This window comes from Dipodomys merriami, unplaced genomic scaffold (assembly GCF_024711535.1).
Source record: "Dipodomys merriami isolate MVZ:Mamm:240054 unplaced genomic scaffold, mDipMer1.0.p SCAF_10, whole genome shotgun sequence".
Classification (NCBI taxonomy): domain Eukaryota; kingdom Metazoa; phylum Chordata; class Mammalia; order Rodentia; family Heteromyidae; genus Dipodomys; species Dipodomys merriami.
The window spans coordinates 2247201-2266174 of record NW_027202271.1 but is presented as its reverse complement, the minus strand read 5'-3'; the positions used below and the strand labels follow the sequence as shown (position 1 = coordinate 2266174).

Here is an 18974-nt window from a genome sequence, read left to right as displayed (position 1 = left end):
TTAGCCAGAGCAGTCACACCTCCACACATGCCTCTTGGCCCTGACTTCTATTTTTAGTTTCCGTGCTTATATTCAACCTGAAATTTCGTTTTTAGAAATGCATGGCTTTAAAATAGGATGTGGGGCATTTATCTGTGTTTGAGAGGGTAAGGGGGCACAGAAATAGAGGGACAAATGGTGAACAAATGCAGCAAGGGCATTCAATAGACACGAAGTTGAAATGAACTATACAGCGTATGGGTGGTGATGGAAGGGGAAAAAAGAGAGCAAGGGAGGGATGGCATTGTCCAAAAAGAAGTGTACTTTTACCTGACTTATGTAACCGTAGCCCCTCTGTACCACACCTTTATAGTAACAATAAAAAATAAAATAAAATAGAATGTAGGGGCAGGGAGCCAGTGGCCCACGCCTGTCATTCTAGCTACTCAGGAAGCTGAGATCTAAGGATTACAGTTTGAAACTGGTCTAGCAGGAAAGTCCATGAGACTCTTATTTCCAGTTAATAACCAAAAAATCCAGAAATGGAGCTGTAGCACAAGCGGTAGAGTGCTACCCTTAACCACAAAATCTCAGGGATAGGACTCAGGCCCTGAGTTCAAACTCTAGCACAGGCACATATACACAAAACTAAAATGCTGATATATACACAATAATGGACCGTTATAGGTTTTGACTCCCAGGTTTCTTGTTGTGTCATCTCTTCATGTTAGTTACGTGATGACACTGCTAATCATGAAGAGAATGACTAAATTAGAATAACAGACCATGCTTTCACTTAGATGCCAACCTTCCATGCCTCAACAACTCAACAGATACAAAAATGTTATAAGGGGTAACACTTTACTGTGGGTCTATTTTCCTACTGCCTGGATTTATAGGACTGTAAATGTGACCCAAGGGGAAGTATTTAACTCCTTACTACTAGCACAACATTGCACTTTGAGTGTTAAATTTTAAAATATTTGCTTACTAACCAAAAATTGAAGTGACGGTGAAGATGTTGGGATGAGTTTACTTTTGCTTATCTCCACGTTTCAAAATGTGTAACAATAAAAACTACTAGAAGCAGAGGCTCCTTATTAAAGAAGACTGTGTAAATTTTATTTATTTGTTTTTTTGTTTTAGTTTGTGCCAGTCCTAGGGCTTGAACTCAAGGCCTGGGTGGTATACCTGAGCTTCTATTCTTCAAGGCTGATGCTCCACTATTTGAACCACAGCTCAACTTCCAGCTTTTCTCAGTATACTATGAAAAAGTACAAGAAGGTAATTAATTAGTTTCCCTTTAGAGCATAAAATATAATTTACCTCATCATGCATTCCTCATGTACCTTACTTGTTTTGAAGATACAAATAAACTAGAAGGGAAAACCACAGAAGAGTTTTATACATGATGAGCATTACAGACTTTTAAAAAATTATTAATATAACTACTTTTGATGACAAAAATACTAGAAGTGACAAAAAATAAAGACCAACCAATTAAAAGGATCACCTTGCTTTTTTTTTTTGGTCCGGTCGTGGGGCCTGAACTCTGGGCCTGGGCACTGTCCCTCAGCTCTTCAGCTCTAAGGCTAGCGCTCTACCACTTGAGTCACAGCGCCACTTCCGGCTTTTTTCGTTTTTGCTTATGTGGTGCTGAGGAATCGAACCCAGGGCCTCAAGCATGCAAGGCTAGCGCTCTACCACTGAGCCACCTTCCCAGCCCGGATCACCTTGCTTTTAACTCTGCTATCTGATACACAGGAATCAACAGGTAGATTCTGTAAAGTTAGTTGAAAGCAATGATACCATTACCAAACACTAAATCTTTTTATTAGTGTGCATGTGTGGGTGTGTGTAGGTGTAGATGTGTGGGTATGTGTAAATCCTGGGGCTTGAACTCAGGGCCTGTGTGCTGTCCTCAAGATTCTTTTTCTCAATGCTAGTGCTCTACCACTTGAGCTATAGCATCACTTTCAGCTTTTTCTGAGTAGTTTATTGGAGATAAGGGTGTCATGAACTTTCCTGTCTGGGCTGGCTTCAACTCATGATCCTCAAGTCTCAGCTTCCTGAGTAGCTAAGATTATAGGCGTGAGCCATCAGCACCAGGCCAAAAAGTAAATCTTTTCAAAAGTAAATTTAACTGAAAAATAATAGAAGATGAAGTTATCATAAGTGTAGGCAATTATACTAGAAGACAAAGGTCTTTGCATTTTTCCTTCTATATTATGTCCCTTGTGTCATTTGCAGAAGGAATTAATCCCAGCATATGTACTGGATTTGAAATGGCCTTCTTGATCTAAGCATTCTGTTCTGAATTATTCCTTATTCCCTTTGCTTTGTAAGTCCTTATATACCATGTGTTTCTTGGTTCTTAATAAATGCTACCTGAATGTACAAAGATGCTAAAGGCAATAGGTGAAGGCAGCAGGCTAAAATTTGTCTCCCTAACTTTGTGAAATAGGTGCTATTTGAGTAGGTGACAATTTGATGGTAAAATTAATCACGGACATCCCAAGTCAGTTTTCTTTACTCTTCAGTGAATCTTCTGTGTAATGTTCTTTTTTCCTCCTGGCTCCAAGGACTGAAAGCTATTTACAATTGGTTTGATCTCTTGCTTAAGCAATAGAGTGATCTCAGATCAAAAGTTATCCAAGGTATGTGTAGCATTTTTGTCCATCTGTCAGCATTATGATAACTTCTCCAACTCACTCTCATTTGTAAAAATTATGAATGGAAAAGTATCTAGTTCAAAATCCATAGTACTCTTTAGGAAACTAAGAAAGTGTCCAAGTATTTTCTAATTTTAAGAAGAATAATGGGGCAGGAAGAATCCAGTCATATCAGTCCAACATAAATTCACAGATATTGTGGGAAGCCAGACAGGAAGCTAGATCATTATTCTAATTTAAGGATTCTTAGCATAGAAGAACAAATTAGCAAGGATTGTACTAGAAGCTAGGGCTCCAACAATGAGTCCTGCCCCCTTTCAAGCTTGTATTCTTTTTTTTTTTTTTTTTGACTTTTCTTTTTTGGTACTGGGGATCGAACCCAGGAAGTTGCACTTGCTAGGTAAGCGCTTTGCCACTGAGCTATATCCCAGCCCTCTTTCTTTCTTTTTTAGTAAGTTTTTTAATTGTGAAAATACTGTACAGAGGGGTTACAGTTACATGAGCAAGGTAATGAAAACATTTCTTATCAAGCATTGTTGCCTCCTCCTTTGTTTTCCCCTACCATCCCTTCCCTCCCACCTCCACAACTACACTCACTCTCCCCCCACAAACTGTACTAAATTGTAAAGTTTGTTTTCAACATAGTGTCTTGTACATCTCATTGTTACAATGGGTCCACCTGTATCCCTATTTAAACATTTTGTTTTTTTTCCCCTTCCCCTCCCCAAATTATACCTATATCAAATACAGTGAAAACAGGGGTTATATTGTGGGGGGAGGGACATACAAAGCAACAAAAAAATCGTATAGTATCTTCTAAATACATTAGAAACAATAGCAAGAAAAAAAAACATTTGTGCCCGTATCTTGGGGTTCATTTCACTTAACTTCATCTTATCAAAAATATGGAACACTTTGCGAATTTGCGTGTCATCCTTGCTCAGGGGCCATGCTAATCTACTCTGTATTGTTCCAGTTTTAGTATATGTGCTGCTGAAGCGGGCGCAAGCTTGTATTCTTATATGGGACATAGGCCATTACTAAATAACGAAATACCCTAATTACTTTTTCCTCAAACATACACGAATACATTGTGTGTGTGTGTGTGTGTGTGTGTGTGTGTGTGTGTGTGTGTGTGTGTGTGTGTGTGTGTGCGTGTGTGTGTGTGTGTTTGCTTGATCTTAGGACTTCGGTGCTATCCCTGAGCTTTTTTGCTTAAGGATAACACTCTACCACTTGAGTGATGGCTCCATTTCTGGCTTTTTAGTGTTTAATTGGGGAGACAAGTCTCACAGATTTTCTTGTCCAGACTGTCTTTGAACAGTGATCTTAGATCTCAGCCTTCTGAGTAGCTAGGTTACAGATATAAACCACAGGTGCTCAGCAACACATGTATACTTCTTAAGATCTCAGAGACTTGTATGTGTTTTATAGTGTTGTTGGTCAGCTGTCTGTCAAGACATGTCTGTCACTGGCTGTGGTTGCACATCAGAACTTGTAGAATATGCTAGAGAAATGAACAGAGTTTTTTGGATAAGGGCTACATCACAAGGGCTTTTGATGACACAAGGTATAATATCATATAGAGAAACACCCCAAGTCAATGAGTCTGAGTCATATTACCCAGAACACATGGATTTCAAATATGATAACATGCCATCATATGTGGTTGCACAACAAGGATATGAAATAAAAATCACTGTTGAGATAAGTCTACAAGGGCTTCTTCAGTAACTATAAGATAACTTCAAATATGTGTAGTCTTTTTGGTACCAATTTTTAATTGATTTCTTAGTGGCCTATAAAATAGCAGCATCTCCTTATAATTGATGGCTTCTTAGATCTGATAAAGTATGATACTTGAATGTTAGATGGTAATGTGTACTTTGGAAACAAACTTGGAGGGATGAATGGAGAATGACATGGATTTAATTCTAATCATGGTTGGCAGAGAAGGCCACTGGGAAAGTGACATTTAAATAAGAATTGAAAAGAGACAGCTGTGCAGACAGCCAAGAAAAAAATAATCCAGAGTGCACAGCTAGTAAAAAGGCTCTGAGCAGTTGTGTTTATCTGAGAAACAGTGAGGAGACAATGTGGTGGGAGAATGAGTCAAGGGAGAGGAGTAATGGAGGAGGCTGGAGTTTGGTGGGGGTGAGGGGCAGCTCACAGTGAACTTTGTTGATGGAGTTCGAGATGATAGGATTTTTACACCTTTGCTTTACGTTAGATATCTTGGGACCCATGAGAGGATTTGGAGTAGAGGTGTAAGGTTGTGATACTTGAACTCTGGGCCTGGACACTGTCCCTCAGCTCTTCAGTTCAAGGCTAGGGCTCTACCACTTGAGCCACAGCGCCACTTCTGGTTTTCTGGTGGTTATTGGAGAGAAGAGTCTCACAGCCTTTCTGCCCAGGCTGGCTTTGAACTACGATCCTCAGATCTCAGCCTCCTGAGTGGCTAGGATTACAGGCATGAGCCATCAGCACTGGCCTAACTTACATTTTTAGAGTCCCGTGTTTGGTGGAAAAAAACCTGACCAGAGACAAAGATGGAATCAGGGCGTATGATCAGGGGCTTCTTGTGACCACCCAGATGGAGAGTGGCTATGGCTACGCAGGGTGGCAGTGCAGTGATGATCATGCCAAGTGATCAGATTAGTGACTCATTGCAGGTAAATCCAATTGTTGATAATGTGGATAAGGAATATGGGGGGGGGGAGGTGTTCAGAAGACACAAGATGGCTCCAAGGGTTTTTTCATCTTAGCAACCAGGAAGATGAGATTGGCTTTAACTAACCTAGGATTGAAAGGTAGAGGGCTGCCAGAGTTGGTGGGACTGTCAGAAAGTTATTTTCAAACACGCTGAGTTTAAGGGAGGTGCCATGTAGACAACCATACCCAGGAAGTTTTTGCCAAAAATTCTGTGGTCCCTGGCTGGTCTGTATCTTTTTGTAGTCTTCTAAAACAAGTAACTTTTTTGCAAGGTACTAGTAAAAACACTGAGCCACATCTTCAGCCCATGGGTCCCATATTCACATTTTCCATGCTTAAGAGGATTTGACAATAGTGAGCTCTGGAGAGAATTGCCACCAATGGGCTCTGACAGTCCAGGTTGCCGTGGAAATTGGAATGACTATGAAAAATAGTCTGGCAAAGTATTATAAAGTTAAGTATTTACAAACATACTGAGCCAGCAATTCCATACCTCCACTACTTTTTTTTTTTTTTTGGTTGGTTGTGGGGCTTGAACTCTCAGCTTAGGCACTGTCCATCAGCTCTTCAGCTCAAGGTTAGCATTCTTCCACTTGAGTCACAGCACCACTTCTGGCTTTTTTCTTTTTTCTTATTTGGTGCTGAGGAATTGAACCCAGGGCCTCATGCATGCAAAGCAAGCACTCTACCCCTGAGCCACCTTCTCAGCCCTCCACTTATATTTAAGAGAAAATCTTCATTAGTATATTAGATGACATGAACATGAACATTCTTAATAGCTTTGTAGCTGTAACCCAATATTGAAATAACCCAAAAGCTTTGCATCTGGACAATGCATAAATTGCTATGGAATTTTAGATAGCAATCAAAATGGACAATTCCAGGTAAATTCAACAACATGAACCAATCAGAAGCATATCCTGCTTTGTTTATTCTGATGTGTAGTTTTTAATGTAATATCAGAAATCTCAACTTGCTTTCCAGAATATTTTTCCTTATCTGTGCTTGTACCAGTTATTAAGATATGACCTACTAGCTCCAAAACCATCTTTCCCATAAGGTGGTATCAGTGATGAGGCTGCAAATCTCACTTGGGCATTTGCAGCTGCTGCATAGGAAGCTTTGTGGACAAGTGGGTGCCACCAGAGACCACAGTATCCTGGCTGGTGGCTGCCCATTTCCTGTTGCTGAGATCTCCACCCTGAGGAGATCCTTTCTCCACAGCAGAGGTGGCAGTTCATTCCTGTAGCTGCCATGACCCCAGCTTGTCTATGTCCATCACTGAAGGCCAGGTGGCTAATTGGCCCTGCAAAGGTAGCCTCCCCTCCTCAGGACAGGGAACCCAGCCACTGTAGAGCCCATTACTCTGAGCTCAGAGACACCAGTGCTATCTAAGCAAGTCCTCCACCTCAGAGGCCAGAGTTTCAGTCCCACAGAGCCTCTTTCCTATGTTCATTGCTTAACTTTTGCTTCCTAAGCTACAAAGGTATGTAGATTCTTCTAGAAGTTTCTATTGCCATATCTTATAGTTGTCACTTGGCCCTTTGAGTGGATAACAAGTTTATACCTGGTACCAATGCTTTATATCAAATACCCCAAGTCAGGTAAGTGATATAGGTTCTGGTGCCATGGTAAATAAAATTATTGTGCTGCTTATAATTCATGGAGTATTTATTTGAAGTCTCAGAACCACAAAGTAGCTTTTCCATAAAGTCAAAAAGAAATTTAAAGCTGGATGCCAGTGGCTCATGACTAATCCTAGCTACTTAGGAGGCTGAGATCAGATGATTGTGATTTGAAGCCAGCCTAAGTAGGAAAGTGCATGGGACTCTTATCTCAATGAATTATCAGTAAAGCCAAAAGTGGAGCTGTTAGCTCAAGTGGTAGAGCACTAGTCACTAGTCTTGAGCAAAGAAGCTGGACAGTGCCGGGCTCTGAGTTCAAATCCTGGGAATGGGGGTTGAACACGCACACACGCACATTCCCTTATCCAATCACATTGACAGCGAAGATTAACTACAACAGTCAGAGAGTAGCTTTCCTGAATTAGTAACTTCAGAGGTCAGCTGCCTGTGAGCAGAGGAGGACTTACTTCCTTTCAGTGTGATATGAGGGACAGTCAAACTTCTGACCCTCTGGACTTACCCTGGTGCAAGGTTGCTTCCCCCGTCAGCCCTACACTCCCTTAGGTGCTTTATCAATTAATTTGACCAGGTGATAAGAGTTACCTCTGAAAAAGTTCTAATGCATTTGGACCAGGGACTTGTTAAGATATGCTAACTCTGGTCCCTTCTTTACCTCTTTGCCCCTTTCTTACCCTTTCCCATCCTCCCATATTCTTCAATCGAATCCCTGCTTTCAGCCCTTCCCTGAGGGCTACATACATTCTCTCTTCAAAGGAGTAGTTTGCTGGAGATTTCTGAGATGTAATTCTTGGGTCACTCTTGGCAGTTCCGTAAGTGGAGCTGGCAGATTTCTTGTCTCCTGATTTCACTGGAAACAATTTTGTGCTCTTTAAAAAATTCTCCCGTTTTACTATGTGGTTTCCAAGAAGAATTGGGACAAGTTTCAGAATGAAGTTGGCACTGAAGCCAAGTTTTTAGATTCAAGGCCCGAAGTCCAGGAGTCCCAAATTTGGCCTGGCTACTTGCCTCCACATGCCAAATAAAGAGATATGGTGAAGGGCAGAAAAGGGAGATTTCTTACACAGAAACCATGAGAAGACAACACTTCAGCCCATCTTCAGCCATCTTCAAGGGGACAGGCATTGGTCTCAGGTTAAAAAGGGTGAAATGGGGCAGAGAGTGAGAAAGAATGCAGAGTTAAAACAGTCCCAGGGCTGGGAAGGTGGCTCAATGGTAGAGTGCTTGCCTTGCATGCCTGAGGCCCTGGGTTCGATTCCTCAGCACCACATAAGAAAAAAGCCGGGAGTGGCGCTGTGGCTCAAGTGGTAGAGCCCTAGCCTTGAGCTGAAGAGCTGAGGGACAGCGCTCAGGCCCAGAGTTCAGGCCCCACAACCGGACCCCCCTCCCCGCTCAAAAAAGAAAGAAAGGTAATTAAAACTAACATATTAAAAAAAAAAAAAAACAGTCCCAGGTCACTTGTGTGGCCTGATTGATCGTGATCTCGGTCTTGTCTCTGGAGAAATTCTGTAGAATTGTTACCATTTTATTACTGGAATAAATGGGAACAAGGAAACAGATTTTGCTGCCAGGCCTCACAGCCTAGGCCCACAAAGGATTTTTATCAGTCACCACAACTGACAATGGACCTTTTGGAAATGCCCATGTGCACCCCAGACTTTCTTTGGTCCAGCCTCAGGTTGCTTCTTTGAGGATGCTCCAGGAAGTACCATTTGACCCCAGCTCTTAGCCTTCCTAACCCGACGGGCATCTCTCAATCAAAAATTTCCTCCTGACTCACCCCTGGGCTGCCTCTTAAAATATCGTGCTGCCTTTGGACTGAAAGTCGATCTAAAAATCAAACATTCTTTTTTGCCTGTCCACCTTTATTTGGTTGCAACTATAGACAGGAAAGACAGTCCTGATGGCCTGGGTTGAAGACTGGGTTGAAGAGCTTGATAACTTCCTACAGAGAAATGGCAGATGGCAAGGGCTTCCTTATAGTCAAGTTTTCTTCTCCCTTCGGTATTGCCCTGCCTATTAGATCCTGCTGCTCAATGACCACCCTAAAACCTCCTCCAATCCACCTCTCGTTACCCCCTGCCTCTTCCTCTTTCTATTCAACTCTCTCCCTTTACAGAGAGTCATCCTCTCCAGCTAATATTCCCCTTCTTCCAGACCCCCACAGTGCCCCCTGCGATTCCCAATATCCCAACTAACCCCTGACCTCCTTGGACTTCTCCTCACACGTGGTCTCACACTGGTGCCATTTCTGTCCTTCCTCTGTGGGAAGTGGTGTGTGGAGAGGTCCTGTGAGCGTGCACAGGCCTTTTACACTCTCAGATAGCACATGGAGTGGAATAATTGGGCTCATTTTCAGGCCCCCACAACAAACTCAGGAGGAAAATTTCCTGCCTGAGCCAAGTGTGTTATCTAACTTGGGAAGACATGTATTATATCCTCAATTCAACCCTTACTCCAGATGAGAAAGAAAGAATCTGGCACTCAGCTGGTCATTTACATGAGCCGCAGCCAAATGGTTACAACCATTGCAGTAATCTATACAGAACTGCGCTGGACTACCAGATGGGAGAACCTGGCGTTGGAGCCTGGGATCATATGATCATTTGCCTTATAGCTGGAATGTGTGTGTGTGTGGGGGGGGGTGGAAACCAGCCATAAACAAGCTGACTATGACAAATCACAGGAAGTCACTCATGGCCCAGATTAAAATCCTTTCCTCTTCCTGACCCATTTCACTGAGGTCACGATGAATACATTAGCATGGACCCCATTTCTGTGGGGGAACATCCTTCCCCATCTCCACGTCATTCACCAATTTTCCCCAGATAGAAAAAGAAAACTAGAAAAACTGGAGAGAGGCACCCAGATACCCCACCAGGACTCACTCAATATGTTCTTTAGGGTGTTTAATAACAGGGAAGAAGAGGACCTTGTATAACAGGACTGCAGGCAAAACTGAAGTGTCAGATGCTATCATCCATTATCTAAAAGAAATCCTCCCTGGCTGATCCCAGGTACCCCTCAAAGACTCGCTCTGGACAGCATCTGGGGCCTATTTCTACTGTGCTAATTTGGGACAGTAGGCCAAAAACCTGTCCCAACCTCAGATGGCCCTTGTAGCCCTCTGTGGGCAATGGGGACATTGGAAAATGGATTGCCTTCCAAGGGAGGTAGACCATTTCCTCCCCACTTCCTCCCTCTGCCTCCCCAGGTCCAACCACAATTTCCATGCCCCCATGGACACCACAGATCCAGGCCACTTTTCTGTCTAAGTGATGGACAAGTCTTATATTTTGCAGCCTTTGACAAAGGCTAGACGAGTTCATGGATCTTGGGGTGGGGTCACTGGGATGGTATTGGGAAAGGTGATCTCTTCCTTACAGTACCAGAGCTAGTCATCTGTTCTTATGGGCCCAAGGGTTACCAGGGCGGTATTGGGAAAGGTGATCTCTATCCTCACAGACATCAGAGCTAGTTTATCTCTTCTTACTGACTTTGCCAGGCCTCTTCAAAAGGCCTCTTTCTCCATCATTGGAATGAAAGCAAGCACAGAAGTTCCCCCTAAAACTTCCCATTGCACTGTATCTTTGGATCTCACTCTTTCATGTACTCCTTCCTAGTCCTTCCCAACTGCCCATTCCCTCTATTGGGTGGAGGAGAACTTCTTTACCGCCTAGGAGCAACTTTCTTCTTCCTGGATTTCAAGGGATACCCCCAAGATATTCCTCCTTCCCCTCCATCACCTCAACAAACTCTTGACTCCAAAGACCTCCTGTCATAAATTTAACTCTTCTGTCTCAGACACACTTAACCTCTATCACCTTACCTTACATTTCCCTTCTTTTTTCATTAAATGATCCCACCCAGATGGGGCACCACTGGCTCATGCCTGTAATCCTAGCTACTCAGGAGGCTGAGATCTGGGGATTACTGTTCAAAAGCAGTTTGGGCAGGAAAGTTTGTAAAACTCTCCAGTTAATTGGCAAATAGCTGGACATGGTGTTGTAGCTCATGCTATAAAGCACTTGAGCACAAAAAGATGAGGGGCAGGGCCCAGGCTCTGAATTCAATCACACACACACACACACACACACACACACACACACACACACACACACACACACAAACACACACACACACACACACACACACACGCACGCATGAGCCCACCCAAGTGGTGACTGTTTTCCACTGTAAGAAGTGAGAGGCGAATGACCAATAGGGCCCAAGGCTTTACTGGGGGACAGACCTGCTGGGCTGCTCCAAGTAGGAATATAGGCAGCAGCAGTTGACGGGTGTGGGAAATTTTAAACAAAATTTACAGGGTGGATCACATTATGTGGGCTGTGGGAATTGCAGTAAGAGTCACATTCCGAGAAGAAGTATACTAAGACTGTTGCAACTGGAGGGGAGATTTGTGTGTCCTACCAAGGAAATGGTATAGCAACTGGGAAATAGAAGCTTAAAAGATTTTTATGCACAGGTAGGGATGCAGGGCAGGGACTTTCCAGGATCATCAAGTTGACCCTGAGACCTTAGACCTACTGCCCCCTTAAGGGAGAAGGGCACCAAGTCCTCAAATCTATCATTGACCATTTCTTTAACTTCTGCCTTCTGGTTCCCACCCATCACCCACCCAATTATATCTCTGTCCTGACCATAAAAACAGTCACTTGGGTCCATCTGCCTAGTTCAGGATTTATGCAAAAGTAAGGCAGCCATAAACTGGACTCATCTCTAACCCCTCCAGCCTCATGCTCCCGATTCCTCTCGAGACCTCCTTTTACCTGGTCTGGATCTCAGGGATGTCTTTTTCTCTATTCCCCTATATCCTGCTTCACAGCCTCTTTTCATCTTTACTCAGCTAGATCTTGAGTCTTCATTCTACTCAGCATCGTTTAACCTGGACAGTTCTTCCTCAGGGCTTCAGAGATAGCCCTTGTAAGGGTTGCTGAAAAGAGACTGCCATGTGGTTCAGACAGAAGAGTTTATTTGGAGAGCCAAACTGCCGGTGATTAGAGGCAGATGTTTTGACTGATTTGTGTTCAGCCCACCACCTACATGATGAATAATTACATAATTATACATCCAACAGTGCAGTATCACAAATCCTCATCACAGAGGTACCTGGCTGCTTCTTGGTCTCAGTCTTTCAAAACTCATGTTATGCCAGGTGCCAGTGACTCTTGCCTGTAATCCTAGCTACTCAGGAGGCTGAGAGCTGAGGATCACAGTTCAAAGCCAGTCTGGGCAGAAAAGTACATGAGACTCTTATCTCCAGTAAACCACTAGAAAACTGGAAGTGGTGCTGTGGCTCAAGCGGTAGAGTGCTCGCCTTGAGCTGAAGAGTGCGGGGACAGCGCCCAAGCCCAGAGTTCAAGCCCCACAACTGACAAAAAATAACAAAACAAAAACAAAATCTAAACCCATTATGCATCAGGGACTCAACTAATGCTCCATTTCCCTCCCAGACCAGCAGCAGTATGAAAAAACAGAAAGAAGGTAGCAGTGGAGTGTGTGTGTGTGTGTGTGTGTGTGTGTGTGTGTGTGTGTGTGTGTGTGTGTGTGTGTGTGTGTGTGTGTGTGTGTGTGTGTGTGTGATTAGCTCAGTGGAAGAGTGCTTGCCCAGCATGGTGAGGCATTGTGGATGAGGCTCTGGCTTTCATCCCCAGTACTGTGGCAAGTCTGGGCAGAGCAGGCAGAATAGGACATAGCCCAGCAAGGCATTTAGGATCAGCTTTGTACCCGGGTCCCTCCTTAGTTTCCTGAACTGTCCTATCCACCTGCGTCTTTTTTTTTGGGGGGGGTGGGTGGGTCCAGTAGTGGGGCCTGAACTCTGGGCCTGGGCGCTGTCCCTCAGCTCTTCAGCTCAAGGCTAGTGCTCTACCACTTGAGCCACAGCGCCACTTCCGGCTTTTTTCTTTTTGCTTATGTGGTGCTAAGGAATCGAACCCAGGGCCTTGAGCATGCAAGAGCTCTACCACTGAGCCACCTTCCCAGCCCCTCCACCTGCGTCTTACCTGGGCTTTGCTCCACAGAGCTAGGGATGCAAGCAGGTTTCCTCATGCTAAAGGAAAAAAAAGGTTGAGGGCAGAAGTAGGGATGGTGTTATTTTGTCATGCCATTGAAGTAAGCTCTGGTTTTCCTTAGCTTGGCTTAGCTGCAAGTTTTGGATAGCCAAATGTAATTGCCTTTGGAAGTTTCTTGACTCGAAGTGGGCGGGAATCTTCAGCAGGCTGGCAGTGTGTGCAGATTATGAGTTTAATATATTTATAGTTATGTCTGCCGCCAGGCCTCTAGAAATGCTTTCTGTGTTTAAAATACAGATTAGGAAAGTATGCTGATGTAATCGTCCACCCTAAGGAATTTCCCCCTGATCACAACCTTAATGCCAATGGCCATCACCTCCTTAAGGCAGAGGTGGGTGTTCACAGATAAAACTCGCAAGCTTATGCTAACTATATCAACACAAATGCACTGCAGACTACAATTCCCTCTTCTACCTGCTGGCATCTGTGGCTTTACCATGATGGCCCCTTCTTGCACATCTTCTGTGGCTCTCCATGAACCCAGGTGATAAAGACACATGGCAAAGGGCATAGAAAGGAGATTTATTGCATGGCAGTCATGGGAAGACAGCACTTCAGCCGTCTTTAAGGGGATGACATTGGCTTCAGGTTAAATAGGGAAAAGGGAGAATAGGGGGTGAGAAAGGCCTTCGGTGAAACATTCCCAGGTCACGGGTGTGGCCTGGTTGACCTTTAGCTCAATTGTCCTTGGAGAAGTTCTGGAGAATTGTTGTCACTTCATGACTGGATCAGAATGGGAACGAGGTAGTCCCCTGAGTTTTTGGCTGTTTTCTCTAAGAAGATAGATCAGAAGAAGGCATTGCCTGTTCAAGGGGCAGTGTGTCTTTCAGTGATGATCTCAGTGAACCTTTTCTTTCCTGGAGCCCAACGTGATTGCCAAGAGTCTGCAGCAGAGACTAGCTCGGAACACAGGGCACAGGTACAAAGTTGGGGTACTTTCATAGGATACAACAAAAGAATCTTTTTTTTTTCTCTGAAAGCATCTTTTAGGTTGCCTCTTACACTACTGCTTTCTCCAAATACTTGCTTTTAATTATTTTGCAGGTAGGGTCTTGAGTTTGTATCTGGGGCTGACTTTGAGCCATAATCCTCCTAGCTACAGCTTCCTGTTTAACTGGACTAACAGGTGTGCATCACCAAATACTGCTGATTAGATGGGGCTTTGCTAACACTTTGCCTTGGTTGGCCTCCAGCTATGATCCTCTCGATCTCAGTATTCTGAATAGCTGGGATTACAGATGTGCACCATGCTACTGGCCAGAATACTCTTCACTAAGATATTTTTATGGCCTTTTCCTTTTCCCATTGGAATGTTCTCTAAATATCACCTCAGTAAGGTCTTCCTGACTATTCCAGTTCAAGTTACAAATATACTCTCTCTCCCTCCCCACTCCCTCATGCTTTCTCCCAAAGCATATGCTGTCTAGTGTGTGGCATTTATGTTGTGCAGTTTTCTCCTCCTTCCCACTAGTGCTAGGAAAGCACTCCGAGGGTAGTGATACTATTTTCTGTTTTATTATTATTTTTATCTCTAACATACTTGGCATGTAGCCATCCATCCATAATCTATTTTTATTGCACTAATAAATGGAAGCATTCAGTTGGTGAGATTATCAGTTTCCTCCAGCTCTCCAAAGGAGTGCTTCTTTTCCTTTATGGTCTTCTTTTTGGCTACCATGGTCTAATCATGTTGAATAATGAGCTGAGTTGCGCTCCATTAAGTACTTTTTATGTTCTCTAGTATCTAAGCATAGTTACCTAATTTTATTATTATTATTATTATGGCAGAAATAGCCGGAAAACTTTTACTGACTTTGGTTAAAAGTTTAAAAAAAGTTCAAGAAAGATCATAAAGATGTAAAACAGAGTAAATTACACAAAAAATTACATTCATTGATTATTTTAAAATATTTCCCGAGGCCAGGTGATGGTAGCTCGTAGCTATGCAGGAGGCTAAGATCTGAAGATCAAGGCCACTTCAACAGGAAAGTCCATGGGACTCTTAGCTTTAGTTAACGACCAAAAAAGACTGAAAGTGGAGCTGTGGCTCAAGTGATAGAATACCAGCCTTGAGCAAAATAAAGCTTAGGGACAGTGCCCAGGCCCTGTGTTCAAAGTCCAGGACTGGTATGCATGTGTTCATGTACTTTCTCTCTCTCTCTCTCTCTCTCTCTCTCTCTCTGACTCATCCTTGTGTTCCTGGCACTGTATCTGCAGACATTAGTCAGTAAGACATATGAGTCAGGTTGCAATAAAGGCTGAAAGTAAAATCAGGATTGTGTAGGCAGGTGGAGAGCAGTAGCATCTCTCTTCCAGAGGATGCTCAGCAAAGACAGAGCAGGGAGAGTTTGAACACTGATTTTTTAAAACAGAGAAAGCCCTGGGACTATAAGGACAGAAGGGTTTTTTGTTTTTTTGTTTTTTTGGCTAAAAGAACAGATACAGGATCCCTGAGCTAGCAGTGAGCTTGGTGAGTCTGTCAACTTGGTATTATTCAATGCTACTGACAATTTGAGAGGTAGGCAGCAAAAATTAAGGGGATCTGTCCTCCAGGTTATAAAGGAGGAAAGGTCACAAAAATGTGGACAGGTCCCATGAGCTTCTGGCTCATGCCTGTAATCCTAGCTATTCAGGAGGCTGAGATCTTAAGATCATGCTTTGAAGCCAGCCCAGGCAGGTAAGTATATGAGACTCATCTCCAATTAACCACCAAAAAGCTGGACATGGAGCTGTGGTTCCACTGGTAGAGTGCTAACCTGAGTTCAAGCTCTAGGACCTGCACACAACACACACACACACACACACACACACACACACACACACACACACAAAGGGGGGGGGAGAGAGAGAGAGAGAGAGAGAGAGAGAGAGTGAGAGAGAGAGAGAGAAGAAATCTATGACTTTCAAAAGGAATCTGGGACTCCTGTCATCAAGATCACCTGGGGCTGTTTGAATGCAAATTTGGGGGCCTCACTTTAGACTTACTGAATTAAATATAGTAGGGAAAAGACTTCAAAAATTTGCATTCAAACAACTCTCTGTGATTCTGATGCACAAAAGTATGAGATGTATTGGAATCGACTATCTCAAATAGCTACTCTTCAATCTTTTTATGAAGCTGAATGAAGAGAACAAACTAGATTGATGTACCCTCCATGCTGGAGAGGACAACAAGAAAATATAGCTAGCACAGCACATTCATGTACTGTTTAACATTCCTCCAACAATTCCTGTAAGAAGCACACTTAAATCATCCCAGCCAGGCTACTGCAGGGAGCCGGGGCGAACGCAATTAGACTCCGCCCACTCCCAGCGTTGAGGTAAACAATTCCATATTAGGCGGTGCTTGGCGGGATGGTGGGTCCTGGGCTTTGCGCATGTGCAAGCCACGTAGAGTCCCCAGCCAATCCCGTGGCACCTGGTGACGGTGAAAGGCAGACGACCAATGATAGAACGACGCGTGTTCCTATTCCCTATATAAGCGGCCATGTTTTGGGTGCACGCTCTCTCGCGCTCAAGCTCTCCTACAAACAAGAAGGCTCTCCAATAAAATGTGATCTGAGAAGACTCCTGGTGTGGTGGTCGTTCTTCCTCGCTGGTCAAGAAGGCGTTCGCCGCAGGCTACCTTCTTTTAGAAACCCTGAAATGCACATATTATGCAAATATTCGTAAATGCTTATAAGCAGCTTTAGCAGAGGAAACAAGAGCAGGGATAGAGAAAGCAATGTCTGAAGAATTAGTGGCCTGATGGATAACCGAAGGCAAAACTCACACTCTTGAAACTGATACTCCTGAGTTTTTTGTTTTATTAATTTGCATCTGTGGTGGTTCAGGGTCATAAGCTTCTTGAAATGATACAGAACCGTGTGTGAACATTCATTTTTCAGAGGAGGTCAGTAGTTTTCATAAAATATTCAAAAGGGTCTGTGACTCCACAAAGATTTAAGATCCACTGCATAACAGAGTGGTTATCCAACTCTGGCCAAGTGTTAAGTACAACTTGAAAACCAGAAAGACTGTTTTTCTTCCCCTTGAGCTTTGCAGCTGAAATTGATTTATTATCTCTGTGGGTGGCATCTTTCTTTGTATGTATGTGTTCTTTAACTTAGAACCTCATAAATAGCAGTTTTAGGCCTGTCAGTACTGTTTTACCTTAAAGGGTGGTGTTACAAGTTCCAGACCCACCATCCTGCTTCCAGGGTCTCTGTGGATGACAAGTTTTATACTCTAGCTTAAAAGAAATAATAATAACTGGGCATCAGTGGCTCACGCCTATAATCCTAACTACTCAGGAGGCTGAGATCTGAGGATCGTGGTTCAAAGCAACCCCCGGAAGGAAAGTCTATGAGTCTTTTATCTCCAATTAACCACCTGAAAACCAGAAGTGGCGCTGTGGCTCACGTGGTAGAGTGCTTGCCTTGAGCTGAAGAGCTCAAGGACAGCACCCAGGTCCAGTGTTCAAGCCCCATGACCAACAACAACAACAACAAAAAGGAAAGAAGGAAGGAAGGAAGGAAGGAAGGAAGGAAGGAAGGAAGGAAGGAAGGATAATAATAAAAAGCTGGGCTTTATTGGCTACTCAGGAGGCTAAGATCTTAGGATCTTGGTTCAAAGCCAGCCCAGTAAGGAAAGTCCCTGAGCTTTTTATCTCCAGTTAACCACCAAAACCCAAAAATGAACCTGTGGTTTAAGTGGAACACTAGCTTTGAGAGAGAGAGAGAGAGAGAAAAAAAAGCTCAGGAACAGCACCTAGGCCCTGTTCAAGCCCCAGGATGGCACACACATACATACACACACACACAGAGACATACACACACACACACACACACACACACCATAGAAATGGAGGGACAAAGGGTAAACAAATGCAGCAGTGATATTTACTCGACACTATGTTGAAAATGAACTGCAAGAAGAGATGGGAGGGAAAAACTGGGAGAGAGAAAGGGAAGGGGTAACATTATCCAAAAAGAAATGTACTCTTTACCTGACTTATGTAACTGTAACTCCTCTTTATAATAGCAATAACATTAAAAATTAAAAACAAAACCATACACATACATACATACTCACACAGGCTAAGTCTAAATTACTTGTGCTTAAATGCTTTCTTTCTCTCTCTTTCTCTCTCTCTCACATACACACTTTGGTTTCATATGTTCTCCCTCTAACTCTCTTCCATACACATATACACACTCACACACTTGCATGAGTGTATTCACTCATGCATTAAAAAACAAAAAACAAAACTCACCTTCTTTCCTTTCACTGGCTTCCCCTCAGCTATTAATTGCTCCTGGTAGTAGTTTTCACCCTAAAAATCTAGGAGTCATCAACTGCTTTGGTGCTCCATGGTGGTCATCTAAGAATACCCTTTAGGTCCAGAGTCAGCAACCTGGGAGGGGGAAGGGAGTGTGCTGGGAAAACTGGTCATCCACCGTGGAGGGAAAGACCAGTGCTGCAGGGGGCTGACCAAGAGTCTTTCATTTTATGCCTTATTTTCAAGCCAGATTATGTTCCTTACCCTGAGTTGATTTTTCCAGAATTCTGAGAAGAGTAACAAGGTTTGGCTGCCTCTGTTGATGGAGATTTGTTTGGAAATAGAAGAAAAGCAGGAAAAGGAAGCTAAGCTGGTCCCTTTAGACACACAGAAGCAGGCCCAATGGGAATTGTTCAATTGCAAAAGTAGACTTAATCACCCAACAGCCACTGGCTGGGTGGTGGAGTGAGGGCCCGTGCCTGGTCTAGGCCAGGTTGCCCTCCTATTTTACAGTGGTAGCGTATTTCCTAGACTGCCTGCTTCTGCCACTGCCTCTGTTCTCAGCCTAGCTGCCAGAATGATGCAGTCAAAATGAATCTCTGTCAGGAGCTCATGC

The 18974-nt window shown here is 43.6% G+C and overlaps 1 non-coding gene across 1 annotated transcript; it reads right to left on the bottom strand.

The window, feature by feature from the left end:
- Nucleotides 1–3550: 3550 nt before the first annotated feature.
- Nucleotides 3551–3657, bottom strand: LOC138806572 (U6 spliceosomal RNA). The gene has a single exon (XR_011365927.1). It is a non-coding gene; the product is annotated as a U6 spliceosomal RNA (small nuclear RNA).
- Nucleotides 3658–18974: the final 15317 nt, after the last annotated feature.